We start from the raw sequence: 15,024 nt of genomic DNA on the forward strand, positions 1-15,024 counted from the left end.
ATGCATTGGACTGCCTACTACTGAGCTACCAGACATGACAGGCAGTATAGTGGAGTCCACTGTTCACTTGTATGGGATTCTCATGTTTGGCATTGAGATTTAAATTTGTCATAGAATGTGTGATCACCTTGAGTGCCTTTGCTTACATGGAATATTGCTGGATGTGGGCTCAACCATAGACAGGTTACGACACTGCACGACCTGAAAGTAGCCACAACAGCCATACAAAAGAGAGAGAGAGCTACTGTGAAAATAAACACTGGATCAGCTTATGTCAAGAAATCCAAACTGCATGTGACAAAGGAAATCTACAAGCTATGTATAAAAGGATCAAGAGGGCGCTTGGCCCTGCCATCACCAAAATTGCTTCCCTGAAGTCAGCAGATGGTGAAGTACTCACCAGCAGAAGTAAACAGAGGTCCTGCTGGGCTAAACACTACTTTGTACTATACTCTTATGCGTTGGACATCTAAAAGTCTTGCATGATGCTCTTCCGCAACTTCCTGTTATGGACGAGTTAGATGAAGAAACCTCATCACTGGAGCTCGTGAAGGCCATAGACCACCTAGCGAATAGAATGGCTCCTGGTAAGGACTTAATCCCAACTGAACTGCTCAAGCATGGAAAGTCCCTTCTCCAAACACAGAAACTGGCATCACACAGAGGGTCGTGAATCTTTAGAATTCTGTACTGCAGAGGGCTGTGGAAGCTCAGTCACTGAGTATGTTTAAAGCAGAGGTTGACAGATTTCTAAATACCAATGACTAAAAGGGATATGGGGATAGTGTGGAAAAAAAACATTGAAGTGGATAATGAGCCATGATCGTATTGAATGGTGGAGCAGGCACGATAGGCTGAATGGCCTACTCCTGCTCCTATGTTCCTTCTCTGCTGGACAGTAGGCTCTGTTCCACAGGAGATGCATAATTCCAAAATCATCACACTATACAAAAAGAAAAGCGACAGAGGAGACTGCAACAACGACAAGGGCATCTCATTCCTTAGTGTCACGTGGAAGGCCTTTGCTAGGGTCATACTTAAAAGACTGCATTTACTTGCAGACCGAGTGTACCTGGAAGCACAGTGCGCTTTCCGTGCCGGCAAATCTAAGGTGGATTTGATCTTCTCCATATGTCAGCTACAAGAGAACCGTAGGGAACAGAGTATACCCCTTTACCTTACTTTTGTAAATCTCACTAAGGCATTCAACACCGTCAGCAGACCAGGGCTCTACAAGATTTTGGAGAAAAATTGGCTGTCCACTGAAACTCCTCGGTCTCATCCGCTCCTTCCATGACAACATGCACTGCACTGTACAGTTTGATGGCTCTACTTCCAACAGTTTCAGAGTGAAGAATGGAGTGAAACAGGGTTGTGTCCTAGCCCGCACTCTGTTTGACAACTTCTTCTCCATGCTCCTGACCTTTGCTTTCCCTGCCGATATGGAAGGCGTCTACTTGCACACTAGGTCAGACGGCAAGCTCTACAATCTATCAAGGCTGAAAGTGAAGACAAAAACACATCGTGTCCTGATCTGAGAACTTCTCTACGCTGATGATGCTGCACTAGTCACTCACGTGGAAACTCAGCTACAAAGACTAATGGACTGTCTCTCTCATGACTGTAACTTGTTCTCCTTGACTATAAGCGTCAAGAAAACCATGGTTATGGGACAAGGTCTGGCATCTCCGCTCCTGATCACACTAAGTAACACCCCACTGGAAGTGGTTAGCAAATTCTGCTACCTTGGGTTCATGGTGTCAGACAATCTGTCCTTGATGCAGAGCTTGATACACGCATAGGGAAAGCATCTACCACCTTTTGCCAACTCGCAAAATGTGCATGGTATAACACCAAGCTGACCCTTAGGACCAAGCTGATGGTTTATAAGGGCTGTGTTCTCAGCACCTTTCTGTATGGCTGTGGGAGAGGGTGTCTTACAGCTACCTGGAAAAGAAGCTCAATAATTTCTATCTTCGCTGTCTGAGGCATTTTATTGGGTATATCCTGGCAGGACAAAATCCTAAATGCGGCGGACCTCTCAAAGGCAGAGCTCCCAAATGTGTTGGCACTAACCAAACAGAGGTGGCTTTGGCGGATCGGACATGTCCACATGATGGAATAGAATCACATACCCAAGGACTTTCTGTATGGTGTGGTAGCCAGGGCCTGGTGACCAGTGGGGTGCCCAAAGCTCTGCTTCAAGGATGCTTGCAAGCATAACATGAAAGACCTAAATGTCAACTATCGCATCTAGGAATCACTACCTGGTGAAACAGGGAAATGGCGACACATCCTGTAGACTGGGGTGCACTACCACAATGACCAGTTGCTACAGCAGCTTGGCAACAGGCGCCGTCAAAAACAACAACTCACAGCGTCACTTAGCAGCTTCACGTGCAGCACTTGTGGCAGAACCTGCCTCTCAAAGATTGGCCTTCACAGCCATCAGCAAAGGTGCCCCAAGATAAGACAACCCACCTAAATGGGTTATTTGCTGCATGTCCATCATCTTTCGTAGGTGGAAGGGTGCCAACCATAACAGCCAGAAGAGCAAATGGATAGGGGCTTCACTCCGATCGTTGATCTAGCCGAATCTGCTCTCCTGCAGATCAATAGCTATGCTGAGCCTAAGTGGGCAGTTGTGCAGTGAAATTGAACATGAAGACATCTCTGATGATGACAACACTTCTGTACCCTTGATACCCCATGAACTTATGTTTACCCTGGCAGAAAGCCAGCTGGGCTAAACTACTCTAACAGATGCTGAGTTGTTGCAGTCTGTAACTGGGTCCTCTCAGGCCTGAGCTCCTAGAGGTCCCCAAACATCAGCATCTCATGAGCCCTTGAACGAACCACATGTTGACAAGAAAAGTTAATTACAGATGAGGAAGCACATTCCACTCATCTTAATTTATCCATTCAGCAAGATCCTTAGATTTCCCCCATTATAGCATTCAAAGGTTCTAAAATGATTGCCAGATTTTTGCTTCTGCTACTCTATCTGGAAGTTTATTCCATATGTTAATCACTCTCCATTTGAAGAATTCCCTGGTATCAGCCCTAAAATTGACTTTTACTAGTTTGAAACTATACACTCTTGTTCTACTTCCACAGTATAATTTAACATAATATTCCAGATTAACTCTCTCTTTAGCCATAACAATCGTACATACCTCTATAAGATCACCTCTCAGTCACCTCCTTTCTAGCTGAAAAGTTCAAGTTATCCAATCTCTCCTCATAATTCAGACCCCAGACACTGGGTCTCATGGCTCTTCTCTGCATTGCCTCCAGGCCTTAAATGCCTTTGTTCTTTCTTAACAACCAAAAATGGACTCGGTTTTCAAGTTGCAGTCTGACCAGTGTTCTATACGTTTTGATCATTACCTCTTCTGATTTATATTCTATTGTTTTGTCTATATAATTCAAATCCTAATGGCTTTGTTCATTGCTTGCATTGGTTGAACAGTATTATTTGCATTATGTCTGCTAAGACTCCCACGTCTTTTTCAGCTGCATCCTTAGCTGTTTCAATACCTGTCATAGAGTATGCATGTCATCTATTTTTCATTCCTATGTATAGCACTTTACATTAGTCATCATTAAATTGCACCTCCTATTGTTCTGCATACTTGCATATTTTGTCAAACTCATTTTCCAATTTTTGTGCTCGTGTATGTTAATTCCACTGCTCCATCCAGTTTAGTATAATCTACAACATTGGCCACTTTGCATTAAGTTTCGGAATCTAGGTTATTTATACATTATGTATTACACCCAGTACTCGGTACTCAGACCACTCAAGCATAGCTCTTCTAATGAGTAGTCATTGTTTACTGCTCTTCAAACAGTTCCTTATCCACTCTCAAGGTTTGTTTACCCTGAATCCTTGCAGCTTCAAGTTAAATTAATTTCTTTTCATGTGACACTTTATCAAAATTCTTTTGGAAGTTGAGGCACAGCACATCATAGGAATCATAGAGTCGTGGAGTCATTTATGGTACAGAAGGAGGCCAGTCGGCCCATCGGGTCCATACCAGCTCTCCACAAAGCTATCCATTCTGTCCCACTCGCCCGCTCAATCCCTGTAGCCCTATGTCTATTTCCCTCAAGTGGCCATCCAACTTCCACTTGAAGTCATTGTTGTCTCTGCTTCCACCACCTTGTGGAAAGCGAGTTCTGTGTCATTACCACCTGCTGCGTAAAAAAGATTCTTCCTCACATTCCTCCTCTATTTCTTGCCCAAAACTTTCAATCTGTGTCCCCTAGACCTTGTACCATTAGTTAATGAGATCAGTTTTTCCTTGTCCAACTTATCTAAGCCTGTCATAATCTAGTACACTTCTATTAAATCTCCCCTCAATCTCCTTTGTCCTAAGGAGAACAAACCCAGCTTTTCCAACCTAACCTTGTAACTAAAATCCTCCATCCCTGGAACCATTCTGGTAAATTTCCTCCTGTTGGGGCCTAACCAGAGCTTTATAAAGGTTCAGCATAACTTCCTTGCTTTTATACACAATGCCCCTATTTATGAAGCCTAAGATCTCATATGCTTTACTAACCACACTCTCAATATGTCCTGCTACCTTCAAAGATCTATGCACATGCACCCCCAGGTCCCTTTGTTCCTTCACATTCTTTAGAACTGTCCCATTAAGGATACATTACCTCATCCTATTCCATCTGCCAAAATGCATCACTCACCCTTGTCAGTATTAAATTCCACCTGCCACCTCCTTGCCCATTCTACAAGCCTATCTGTTTTGTTGCAGGTGGTTCATATCATCCTGTTTGCCACACCATGAAGTTCAGTGTCTTTGGCAAATTTTGAAATTCTACTCTGTATTCCAAGATCCAAGTCATTTACATATAGCAAAAAAAGCAATGGTCCTAGCACTGAACCTTGGGGAGCACCATTGTCTACTATCCTCCAATCTGAAAAATAACTAATTACTACGACCTGCTGTTTTCTGTCCTTAAGGCAATCTTTTCATCCAATTGAACACTGACCCTCCTATTCCATGAGCCTCAATTTTGTTAACCAGCCTTTTATGTGGTACCTTATCAAATGCTGCCTTAAAATCCATGTAAACAACATCCATCACATTCCTTTCATTAACCTTTTTGTTACTTCATCAAAAAATTCAGTTAGATTTGTCAAGCATGATCTGCCTTTTACAAATCTGTGCTGGCTATCCTTAATTAACTCTAACCTCTCCAGGTGTCTGTTGATTTTTTCCCCCTGATTATTGTTTCTAAAACCTTACCCCCCACTGATGTTAAACTAACTGGCCTATAGTTGATAGGACTGTTCTTGCACCCTTTGAATAAGAGTGTCACATTTGCCACTCTCCAATCCTCTGACACCTCCCCCATATCGAGGGAAGATTGGAAGATTATGCCAAGCCCTTCCCCTATCTCCACCCCCACTTCCTTTAGCAACCTGGTGCTAGGATCAGGTGAGGAAGGGTCGAAAGGCTCCCCTCTTCTCCCTCTCCTTGTTTGAACACAACATGTTTTTTTTAAAAGGTGGATACACTTACCAATTCAGTGAGTGCTTAACTATTTTACGTGCTATGATCATAAAACAATCAATAGGACAGGTTTTCTTGAGTTTAACAAAGAAAAAGGTTAGTTTTATTGTACTTAAACGGATCTAAGTAAAATAATAAGCTACACTCAAACTTTCACACACACACACACACACACAAATAGGTTACAGAGTGGAGAAGGATAGATTGGTCAGGTTAGAGTTCAGAGCAATAAAAAAGGGTATACAGTCTGTGGAGTTTGGTGACTCAGCTGGCTTCTAGCTGAACTTAGTGATCCTGAGGCTTCTGGCTTGCAGGTGTGGCCAGCTGGTTCGGTGCTTCTCCAGGACAACAGTGAGGCAGATGATTTCATTCACAGGGTCTCTGTCTGCAGGAGTGATGGTCCTAGGTGGTTACGGTCAGCAGGCAGGGTTCAAAGCTTGCAAGGTGGATGAGAGAGAGAGAGTCCACTTTGGTCTTCTCTGGTTGGTGTCTAGTTGCTTGTCTCTCTTGCAGCAGAGAGAACACCAGCTTAAACACACAGTTGGTGGGCATGTCACATCACCATCACCCAGTGATTCAACATGATAGCTCAGTGTGTATTCTCTCTTGCAACTTAATCAGATCATGTCTAGGAATTCCCTTTCAATCAGGGTTCCATGGTTCAAGTGATTAGTTTTGAGTGGTTCATCTCCATCAGTTTAATGTCCCAAGTGATGCCTTAATGTCTTGTTAATGGGAGCAGGACGGGTAATTCACTCAAAATTCCCCAAGTCTTTGCTCTCGAGGGGACTGGCCAGACAATTCGTATCTACCTTGATACATTGGAATGTAGAGTATACTGATGCAAATTGTGATAGCCATCTTAACTGCTAGCAGTCACCTATTATTCATTCCTTTCTCATTACAAAAATTTAATTCGGGTTTCTAGACAGTGGATTAAAAAAAATCATCATTCATGACACTGGGATGCAAGCCATCCAGACGAGGTGGCTTGTCTACCCTAAGCATAGCCAACCTTTCTAGTACCTCCCCCTGTCAATCTTTATCCTATCATTTGCCTCTACTCTCTCCTCTTGTACTGATATTTTGTCAGATTCCATTTCCTTAGTGAACGTTGATACAAAGTATGCATTCAGTATATTAGCCTTGCCTTCTGCCTCTAAGCATACTGTAACAAAGGTTTTATTTTTGTACTCAGAACTTAGAATTCTGTGTGTTTTTCAAAAACTGAGAAAAGGATTTTGCTCAGTGAAAGACACCTGCAAGATAGTTGGAATTCCTGCAATGTTTTGAAAGGAAGTTGAACTTGTACAAGGACAGGAAGGCCAGCAGTTTCAAGCAAACCACAGGGGTTTGACCTTTCCTCAGAGCAATTCCTTTGAAGGACAAGAGACACCGTGTCTGGACATGTGACCATGTTCAGGAAGGTTTTTTTCACCTTGGAACCTTTAAAAAGCCAGTGAATTGGACAAAGGGCAGGGATTTGAAATCTTACTTTGACCTGCCTGGAGCCAGAGAGAAAAGACACAGAATAGTGTTGCCTCTCTCAGTAAAGGAGACTTGCATCTCTTGAAAAGGAATCCTGCATTTGAAAGGTGGCAGATTCATGTTGCATCCAGTCTTTGAAGGATTCCTGTATCCAGTGATATTCCTCGACCACCGGTGTTCTAAGAAATGCTGAAATCTGAAGAACTCTTCGACTGCTAGACTGCTGCTTCAAAGCCCAAGCAGACCTATTGCTACATCCCTGATGGAAGACCTATGTGACGCCTGCTGTAATTAAATTGCCATGAAAGCCTACCCATCACAGACTGTTCATCAACCTCGCCTGGAGAGACTTCGAGTGGCATATGACTATTCAACTCTGGGACACCTCACCGCACTAAAAACATTCTACCAGAAAGTGAACCTCAATTATTTTTACTACTCCTTCTATTCATAAGAAACAGCTGTAAACCAAAAATCCTTCACCACCCGCACCCCCACCCCCCCACCCCAGTTAACTGATTTCTTTTTGAATGTATGTGTGTGTGCATGAAGGTTAAGGAATTAAGGACTTTTTTCATATATATAGATCTATCTTGACAGTAGTTAAGACATATTATTTCTTTCCTAATAAATAGTTAATGTTGTTTTTGTTTAAAGAAATCTAGTTTGGTGTGCTTTATTCTGGGGGAAAAGTACAATGTTTAATTTGGCTATTCTTTGGTAGGTGGGAAACTTTATTTAATATGCTATGACCTGTGGAGAAGTGGGACTGAATCAACAGTGCATTACTCTCACCTTGATCACAACAATGCATTAACTTCTTTGTTCCTAATAGGTCCCACTTCATCTCTTACTACTCGTTTACTATTTACATGCTGGTAGAAGATCTTTGGGTTCCCTTTTATGTTGAGTGCCATTCTATTCTCATGTTCTCTCTTTGCCAGTTTAACTTTCCTCTTCACCTCCCCTCTCAACTTATTGTATATGGCCTGGTTCTCTCTTGATGAGTTCACCCGACATGTATCATACACCCTCTTATTTTGTTTCATCATAATCTCTACCTCCCTTGTCATTCAAGGAGTCCTGTTCTTGGTTCCCTACCTTTCGCCCTTGTTGGAATGTATCTAGCCTGAAGCCGAAGCATCTCTTCCTTAAAGATAACCCATTGTTCCAATACAGCTCTTCCTGTCAGTCTTTGGTTCCATTCAACCCTGGCTAGATCCCTTCTCATCGTATTAAAATTAGCGCTCCTCCAATCTAGACATTTTACCTTATTTTGTTCCTTGGTTTTCTGCATTACAAGTTGTAATTTTTAAGCCATGTTCCGTTATTGCCACTACATCACATTCCCAAATTGTTATTTTTGCTTGTAGTTTACCAACCTTATTCACCACACTGTGTGTATTTACATACATGCATTGTAACCTGTCTTTGCATTTCTCATAGACCTTCTCAGTCCACTCCCATCTAATATAGAACTACTCCTTTCTCTAGTGGTGTCGAACACTCTCACTCTGACCCCACCAAATACTTTACTATTTCCTACTCTAGTGCTACCTGTCTCTTCCAATTATCTGTGCAGCTTGGCGTTCCTCGCTTGTATTATCTCCTGGTTCCCATACCCCTGCCAGGTTTGTTTAAACCCTCCCCAATAGGACTAGCAAAATTGCCCCACAAGGAAATTTGTCCCAGCTCTGTTGAGGTGCAGCCCGTCTAGCCTCCACAGGTGTCATCTTTTCCAGAACTGGTCCCAGTGTCCCAGGAATCTAAAGTCCTCCCTCCTGCACCATCTTTCCAGCCACCCATTCATCTGCACTATCCTCTTATTTCTATACTCATTTGCCCGTGGTACTGGAAGTAATCTGGAGATTACTACTTTTGGGGTCTTGCTTGCTAACTTCTTACCTAGCTCACTAAACTCTTTCTGCAGGACCACATCCCTCTTCCTACCTATGTTATTGGTATCAATGTGAACCACGACTGCTGGCTGTTCACCCTTCCCCCCGCCCCTCAGGGTGCTCTGCAGTCGTTCAGTAACATCCTGGACCCTTGCACGAGGGAGGCAACACACCATCCTGGATTCAGGTCTGCAGCCACAGAAACACCTGTGTATTCCCCTAACTATCGAATCTCCTATTGCTATCACTCTTCCAGTATTCTTTGTGCCCCCTGTACAGCTGAGCCAATTGTAGTGCAATGGCCTTGGCTCTGTCTGCACTCCCCAGATGAACCATCACTTTCCTACTGGTTGGAGAGTGAGACGCACTCAGGGGTCTCCTGCACTACCAGCCTGTTTCATCTTGACTGTCTGGTGGTTACCCATTCCTTCTCACCCTGCATACTCTTAAGTTGCAGGGTGACCACATCTATAAACATGCTATCCAGAAAGCACTCAACCTCACAGATGCACTGCAGTGATACTAGCTGTTGCTTAAGTTCCAAGACCTGGAGCTCAGGCTGCTGCAACTGATGACACTTCCTGGTTATCCAGGACAGGGGAAGAGTCCTGGAGTTCCCATGTAGCACAGGATGTGCACTCCGGAGGTTTGAGCAGCCCTGCCATTCCTCTATCTATTAGATAATAAACATTGATACGACAAATAAACCCTGCTACTATTAATAGTAATAAACCTTAACAATAGTAATAAACTAAAAATAAAAGTTAAGACTCACCAGCTACTCACTTATTACTAATACTTAATATTTTTAACATTTTTAAATTCAGTTGTTAAGACTCAGTCCCTAAGCAACAATACTCATCAGCCTTACGGCTTTCTTGTGATGTCACTGTTCACTTTTTCTTCTCAAATTCAGGGCGCGCCTAGATTCCTGTCCACTCCTCTCCCAGAGGCTATGTACCGTAGGCTGCAATCCTTGGGCTTCATTTAACTGCTCCCCGCTCTGTGTTCCTCCTGCAGGTCCGCTCCTGTCTGCTGCTCTACCGGAAGGTAAGTAAATAAAGCACACAGACACACCTTCACAAAGTCTGTCACTTTCCAAGACTTCTATCAAGGTCCTTTACATGTCTACATTTTCCTTGCTGTCACTCAAATTCCAAAAGTTAAAACATACAGAGAAATAAATTCTGAACTCTGTGATCAAGCTTTAGTTAATACAACAATACTCGCCAGGAGAAGCCAAGAAAATCCATTTCAATGACTACAATTCAGCACCAAGACTACCTTTTATGCCACTTACTCTAGCTCTTATTCTGTTAGTCCTGTGAGGTGCTCCCTGCATGATATGAAGTTGAATGTGGGTGACTGAAATGGTTCTCCAGGAGTCTTAGAGACCTAAGAACATAAGAACATAAGAAATAGGAGCAGGAGTAGGCCATTCAGCCCCTCAAGCCTGCCCCTCCATTCAATAAGATCATGGCTGATCTGTCCCAGTCCTCAACTTATCTTTCAGGCCTGCTCTGCATAACCCTCGACTCCCCGAGATTTCAAAAATCTATCTACCTCCTCCTTAAATATATTTAGTGACCCGGCCTCCACAACTCCCTCAGGCAGAGAATTCCAGAGATTCACCACCCTCTGAGAGAAGAAATTCCTTCGCATCTCAGTTTTAAATGTGTGACCCCTAATTCTGTAATTATGTCCCCTAGTACAAGATTCTCCCACAGTGGAAACATATTCTCAACATCTACCCTGTCAAGCCCCCTTAGAATCTTATATGTTTCAATAAGATCACCTCTCATTCTTCTAAACTCCAATGAAACCTGTTTAGCCGTTCTTGATATGTCAGCCCCTCCATCCCAGGAATCAGCCTAGTGAACCTTTTCTGAACTGCCTCCAATGCTCGTATATCCTTCATTAAATACGGGGACCAAAACTGTACGCAGTACTCCAGATGTGGCCTCACCAACACCCTGTACAGTTGTAACAGGACTTCCCTATTTTTAAACTCTAACTCCCTAGCAATAAAGGCCAAAATTCCAACTGCCTTCCTAATTACTTGCTGCACCTGCATGCTAACCTTTTGTGTTTCATGCACAAGAACACCCAGATCCCTCTGTACTGCAGTATTTTGTAGTCTTTCTCCATCTAAATAATAATCGGCCTTTTTATTCTTCCTACCAAAGTGGATTACCTCACACTTTCCCACATTGAACACCATCTGCTAAATTTTTGCCCACTCATTTAACCTATCTATATCCCTTTGCAGATTCTTTGTGTCCTCATCACAACATGCCTTCCCACCTACTTTTGTATCGTCAGCAAATTTAGATACATTACACTCTGTCCCTTCCTCTAAGTCATTAATTTAGATAGTAAATAGCTGAGGCCCTCGGACCAATCCTTGTGGCACCCCACTAGTTACGACTTTCCAACCTGAAAAAGACCCATTTATCCCAACTCTCTGCCTTCTGTGTGTTAGCCAATCCTCAATCCGTGCCAACACATTACCCCCAATACCCTGAGCTCCTATTTTGTGCAGCAACCTTTTATGTGGCACCTTATCAAACGCCTTCTGAAAATCCAAATACACAACATCTACTGGTTAACCTTTATCCACTCTGCTTGTTATATCCTCAAAGAACTCTAACAAATTTGTCAAACAGGATTTCCCTTTCATAAAATCATGTTGACTCTGTTTGATTGCATTATGGTTTTCTAAATGACCTGCTATTTCTTCCTTAATAATCGACTCAAGCATTTTCCCAATGACTGATGTTAAGCTAACTGGTCTATAGTTTCCTGCTTTTTGTCTCCCTCCTTTCCTGAATAGGGGTGTCGCATTAGCGGTTTTCCAATCCGCTGGTACCATACCGGAATCCAGTGGGTTTTGGTATATTATGACCAATGCCTCCACTATCTCTGCAGCCACTTCTTTTAAAACCCTTGGGTGCAGGCCATCAGGTCCTGGCAACTTGTCTGCCTTTAGTCCTAGCAGTTTGTCCAGCACCTTTTCCCTCGTGATAGATTGTTACAAGTTCCTCCCTCCCATTTACACCTTATTCATCTATTATTGTTGGGATGTTTATAGTGTCCTCCACCGTGAAGACTCATGCAAAAAATTGGTTTAATTTATCTGCCATTTCCCTGTTCCCTGTTATTAATTCTCATTCTCATCCTCTAAGGGCCCCACACTTACTTTAGCTACTCTCTTCCTTTTAATATACCCATAGAAGCTCTTACTGTTTGTTTTTATATTTCTTGCCGATTTAATCTCATCATCAATTTTCTCCCTCTTTATTAGTTTTTTAGTCATCTGCTGCTGGTTTCTAACAACTTCCCAATCCTCTGGCCTACCACTCGTTTTCGCCGCATTGTACACCTTTACTTTTGATTTGATACTCTCCTTAACTTCCTTTGTTGTCTATGGGTGGTTCATCATTCTCTTCGAGTCCTTCCTTCTGACTGGAATAAATGTTTGCTGAGTGTCATGAAATATCTGCTTAAACGTCTGCCACTGCTCATCTACTGACTTCCCCTGTAGTCTATCTTCCCAGCCCGCTTTAGATAAATCTTTCTTCATACCTCTGTAATTGCCCTTGTTTAAGTTGAAGACATTGTTTTGAGACCCGAGTTGCTCACCCTCAAACTGAATTTTGAAATTCTACCATATTATGATCGCTTCCTCCTAAAGGATCCTTAACTATGAGATCTCTTATTAATCCTACCTCATCACACAATACCAAATCTAAAATAGCCTGTTCCTGGGTAGATTCTGCGACACTTGCCTTGGGATAGCGGCTGTCTCAGACGAGAATAGCTTCTGGCAGGCGACCACTTGCATTAGCAAGGTGTGCCAGACCTATGTCTAAAGCTCTCACAATGTCCATACATAGGAGAGGGCATTAAGGAACATAAGAGTGCACCAGCAAAAAGGTCAGAGTAGGGAAAAATGGTAAAAAGACAGAATTAAAGGCTCTTTATCGGAATGCATGCAGCGTTCATAACAGGGTGGATAAATTGATAGCACAAATAGATATAAATGGGTACGATATGATAGCCATTACAGAGATGTGATTGCAAAAAGATCAAGGCTGGGAACTTAATATTCAAGGGTATTTGACATTTGAGAAGGATAGGAAGAAAGGAAAAGGAGGTGGGGTAGCTCTGTTAATAAAGGGTGAGATCAGTACAGTAGTGAGAAATGATCTTGGCTTGGAAGATTATGATGTAGAATCAGTTTGGGTGGACTTAGAAATAGCAAAGGAAAGAAGTCACTGGTGGGAGTGGTTTATAGGCTCCCTAACAGTAGCTGCACTGCAGGACAGAATATAAATCAAGAAATAATGGGGGCCTGTAGGAAATGATAGAATTTCACATTCAGTTTGAGACTGAGAAGTCTGAGTCTGAAACTAGTGTCTTAAACTTAAACAAAGGTAATTACAAGGGTATGAAGACAGAGTTGGCTAAAGTGGACTGGGAAAATAAGTTAAAGGGTAAGGCAGTAGAGAAGCAGTGGAAGACATGTCAGGAGATATTTCATAACTTTCAATAAAGTTATAGTTCTTTGAGAAAGAAAAACTCTGAGAAGGATGCAGCATTCATGGCTAACTAAGGAAGTTAAAGATGGTATTAAATTGAAAGAAAAGGTGTACCATGCTGCAAAGATTAGTGGTAGGCCAGAAGATTGGGAAAATTTTAGAAACTAGCAGAGGACAACTGAAAAAAAAGAGGGAGAAATTAGAGTATGAGAGTAAACTAGCAAGAAATATAAAAACAGACAGTAAAAGCTTCTACAAATACATAACAAGGAAGAGAGTAGATAAAGTAAGTGTTGGTCCCTTAGAAGATGAGACTGGGGAATTAATAATGGGAAACAAGGAAATGGCAGAAACTTTGCATGTATTTTGTATCTGTCTTCACAGTAGAAAACACAAAAAGCATCCCAAGAATAGCAGAAAATCAAGAGGCAAAAGGGACGGAGGAACATAAAACAATCACTATAGAGAAAAAATACGAGGAAAACTAATAAGACTAAAGGCTGGCAAGTTCCCTAGACCTGATGGCCTGCATCCTAGGGTCTTATAAGAAGTGGCTGCAGAAATAGTGGATGTATTGGTTGTAATCTTCCAAAATTTTCCAGATTCTGGAAAGGTCCAGCAGATTGGAAAATTGCAAATGTAATAATTTTATTCAAGAAAGGAGGGAGACAGAAAGCAGGACACTATAGGCCAGTTAGCCTAGCATCTGTCATTGGGAAAATGCTAGAATCCATTATTAAGAAAGTAATAGCAGGACATTTAGAAAATCATAATGCAATTGGGCAGAGGCAACATGCCTTTATGAAAAGGAAATCATGCTTGACAAATTTATTAGCGTTCTTTGAGGATGTAACAAGCAGGATAGATAAAGGGGAACCAAGTAGATGTAGTTAGTATATTGGGTTTCTAAAAGGCATTCAATAAGGTGCCACGTAAAAATGTTACTACACAAGATAAGAGCTCATGGTGTTGGGGTAATGTATTAGCATGGATAGAGGATTGGCTAACGAACAGGAAACAGAGTCAGGATAAATAGGGCATTTTCAGGTTGGCAAACTAACTAGTGGAGTGCCACAGACAACAATGCTGGGGCCTCAACTATTTATGATCTACATTGGATGACTTGGATGAAGGAACCAAGTGTACTGTAGCCAAATTTGCAGATGATACAAAGATAGGTAGGAAAGCACATTGTGAGGAGGACCCTGTTAAATTCCAGAAAGCTTGTTATGGAAGGATAATGCTAGAGCCTATATTTCCTCAGTTTCACATTTATCGTGCAGAGTAACAAGATTACAAACATGTAGCTCCTCACTCAGACCCTCCACCAGTCTCAGGAGTGTGTCCGCTTACAAGTGCTTACACATGCGCGGAATGACATCAGCTCACAGTGCCAACGTCATCTTGTATCCGTGCCTGGTCCATCTTCGTGTATGGGCAACACAGGTCACTCAGTTGGAGGAAGCGACTGATCCCCCCCTCAGCTGCTCACGCCGGACCTCACTGCTCCCCTCCACTCCACTGTCCTGGCCAATTGTTCCCCACTCCTCGCTTCGCGCA

The 15,024-nt window shown here is 42.5% G+C and overlaps 1 long non-coding RNA gene across 3 annotated transcripts in view; it reads right to left on the reverse strand.

The window, feature by feature from the left end:
* The window catches only part of LOC137371452 (uncharacterized), an 85,249-nt gene that overhangs the window by 41,582 nt on the left and 28,643 nt on the right, over positions 1 to 15,024 (reverse strand). The window lies entirely within an intron of this gene.

This window comes from Heterodontus francisci, chromosome 6 (genome assembly GCF_036365525.1).
Source record: "Heterodontus francisci isolate sHetFra1 chromosome 6, sHetFra1.hap1, whole genome shotgun sequence".
In the NCBI taxonomy this organism is placed as follows: domain Eukaryota; kingdom Metazoa; phylum Chordata; class Chondrichthyes; order Heterodontiformes; family Heterodontidae; genus Heterodontus; species Heterodontus francisci.